Source organism: Pelobates fuscus, chromosome 10 (assembly GCF_036172605.1).
Source record: "Pelobates fuscus isolate aPelFus1 chromosome 10, aPelFus1.pri, whole genome shotgun sequence".
NCBI classification, from domain to species: domain Eukaryota; kingdom Metazoa; phylum Chordata; class Amphibia; order Anura; family Pelobatidae; genus Pelobates; species Pelobates fuscus.
In genome coordinates, this window is record NC_086326.1 from 10,958,143 (window position 1) to 10,960,642 (window position 2,500).

Here is a 2,500-nt window from a genome sequence, read left to right on the forward strand (position 1 = left end):
GCACAATATAATCACTGTTTCTAAATTATAGCTAAGTCACATGTGCAGTTTAAGAATAAAAACTAGCATTGTCACACAATGCGCTAGCTGGGACTCGAACCCAGGTCGCAAGAATGGGAATCTTGCATGATACCCCTACACTACTAGCACAAGCTGCATGAGTGTCCTCTAACTGTCAAGATGCACTCTTTGAGCATTGCTCTAACATGTTCTGTTGTAAAAATATACTACACACCATTCGGGAATAAATTCATAATAGTCATGTGGTAAAAGGGTGAAAACCTTAATTCTCCACCTTAATGTTTACCTTATCATTTGGGTTCAATGCCTAGACGATGAATTCTTCTGCCCATTAAAACGTGATCATTTTCCTATTTTCAATGTAAAAGGATGGAATTTTAAGAATGAAAAGCAAAAAATATGAAAAAGCTGTCAGAAGTGGGATTTGAACCCACGCCTCCATGTGGAGACCAGAACACCCAGGTTGTGGAAGAAGTTGATCTTGAGTCTGGCGCCTTAGACCGCTCGGCCATCCTGACACGTGTGTAGCATGTTTGGCAGGAAAATTCTGCTACTTGTGCAAAGTCTACATTTTCCTTACAATTGCCCACTTTTATTGAAATTGAGTGAGAGGTGATATTCTACCGTTATCGAAGATCTGAGATCCAGGGGTTCTTCTAGTTGGTGGAGTCATGTAGGGGTTCCATGGTGTAATGGTTAGCACTCTGGACTTTGAATCCAGTGATCCGAGTTCAAATCTCGGTGGGACTTATCTGCTTCTTTTAAAAATTTCACATCAAGAGAAAGCTACATTGAACAAAACATTCTTTCTTAAAATCTAATTTAAGCATATATAATCTGCCAAATTGGAGTCAGCCCTCTCGACATTAGATACCAATGGACATCTCTGGCATCTGCTAGGTTTCATTTCTTTCAAGCATTTATGCATACCTAGAAATGCTTCATTTCTTAACCATGGGTATGGATCAGGCCAACATAAATCATTTGGTATCAATGCCTAGATGATGCATTATTCTTCTGACTATTATAAAGTGATTAGTTTCCTATTTTAAATGGAAAAGGATGGATCATTCCTGGTCAGAATCGTTAATCCCCAATGAAGAGCATCACATTAAGACAATGTTAGTCTAGGGCACAGAGAATGACTTCAAGGAAGGATACATGCCGTAGAGTTTAACAACCAGCGAATAATGACACCCCAAAAGAACAGAATCCAGAAAATAATCTTTGAAATGTCATCATCAGAAGCATTCAGACTTAAAGATAATGATCAATTCTAAACACCTGCTATGAAGCCATAATGAGCAAATGACTTTATAGAAGGTGTCATACTGCACCTGGCACTGGTAAGTTGAGAATAAAGACTGAATGATTTAAATCTGTATTAAGGATAGATAAAAGTGCAATGGGGAAAATTGCTCCATAAGAACTGTTGACTTCAACTTGGGAATGTAAAGATTTCTTAAAGCCAGTGAAAAAATAAAACTCATCAGAAATGTAATCAATCAAAGCACAATATAATCACTGTTTCTAAATTATAGCTAAGTCACATGTGCAGTTTAAGAATAAAAACTAGCATTGTCACACAATGCGCTAGCTGGGACTCGAACCCAGGTCGCAAGAATGGGAATCTTGCATGATACCCCTACACTACTAGCACAAGCTGCATGAGTGTCCTCTAACTGTCAAGATGCACTCTTTGAGCATTGCTCTAACATGTTCTGTTGTAAAAATATACTACACACCATTCGGGAATAAATTCATAATAGTCATGTGGTAAAAGGGTGAAAACCTTAATTCTCCACCTTAATGTTTACCTTATCATTTGGGTTCAATGCCTAGACGATGAATTCTTCTGCCCATTAAAACGTGATCATTTTCCTATTTTCAATGTAAAAGGATGGAATTTTAAGAATGAAAAGCAAAAAATATGAAAAAGCTGTCAGAAGTGGGATTTGAACCCACGCCTCCATGTGGAGACCAGAACACCCAGGTTGTGGAAGAAGTTGATCTTGAGTCTGGCGCCTTAGACCGCTCAGCCATCCTGACACTGTGTGTAGCATGTTTGGCAGGAAAAGTCTGCTACTTGTGCAAAGTCTACATTTTCCTTACAATTGCCCACTTTTATTGAAATTGAGTGAGAGGTGATATTCTACCGTTATCGAAGATCTGAGATCCAGGGGTTCTTCCAGTTGGTGGAGTCATGTAGGGGTTCCATGGTGTAATGGTTAGCACTCTGGACTTTGAATCCAGTGATCCGAGTTCAAATCTCGGTGGGACCTATGTGCTTCTTTTAAAAATTTCACATCAAGAGAAAGCTACATTCAACAAAACATTCTTTCTTAAAATCTAATTTAAGCATATATAATCTGCCAAATTGGAGTCAGCCCTCTCGACATTAGATACCAATGGACATCTCTGGCATCTGCTAGGTTTCATTTCTTTCAAGCATTTATGCATACCTAGAAATGCTTCATTT

The 2,500-nt window shown here is 38.5% G+C and overlaps 6 non-coding genes across 6 annotated transcripts; 2 read left to right on the plus strand and 4 right to left on the minus strand.

Annotated features, from left to right (window-relative positions):
- Nucleotides 1–79: 79 nt before the first annotated feature.
- Nucleotides 80–150, minus strand: TRNAG-CCC (transfer RNA glycine (anticodon CCC)). The gene has a single exon. It is a non-coding gene; the product is annotated as a tRNA-Gly (tRNA).
- A 280-nt stretch (nt 151–430) lies between these two features.
- Nucleotides 431–539, minus strand: TRNAL-CAA (transfer RNA leucine (anticodon CAA)). The gene is made up of 2 exons: nt 502–539; nt 431–476 (listed from the first exon to the last, which is right to left on the minus strand). It is a non-coding gene; the product is annotated as a tRNA-Leu (tRNA).
- Nucleotides 540–699: 160 nt separating this feature from the next.
- TRNAQ-UUG (transfer RNA glutamine (anticodon UUG)) lies at nt 700–771 on the plus strand. Its single transcript has one exon. It is a non-coding gene; the product is annotated as a tRNA-Gln (tRNA).
- An 839-nt stretch (nt 772–1,610) lies between these two features.
- TRNAG-CCC (transfer RNA glycine (anticodon CCC)) lies at nt 1,611–1,681 on the minus strand. Its single transcript has one exon. It is a non-coding gene; the product is annotated as a tRNA-Gly (tRNA).
- Nucleotides 1,682–1,961: 280 nt separating this feature from the next.
- TRNAL-CAA (transfer RNA leucine (anticodon CAA)) lies at nt 1,962–2,070 on the minus strand. The gene is made up of 2 exons: nt 2,033–2,070; nt 1,962–2,007 (listed from the first exon to the last, which is right to left on the minus strand). It is a non-coding gene; the product is annotated as a tRNA-Leu (tRNA).
- A 161-nt stretch (nt 2,071–2,231) lies between these two features.
- TRNAQ-UUG (transfer RNA glutamine (anticodon UUG)) lies at nt 2,232–2,303 on the plus strand. The gene has a single exon. It is a non-coding gene; the product is annotated as a tRNA-Gln (tRNA).
- The last annotated feature ends 197 nt before the right edge of the window (nt 2,304–2,500 follow it).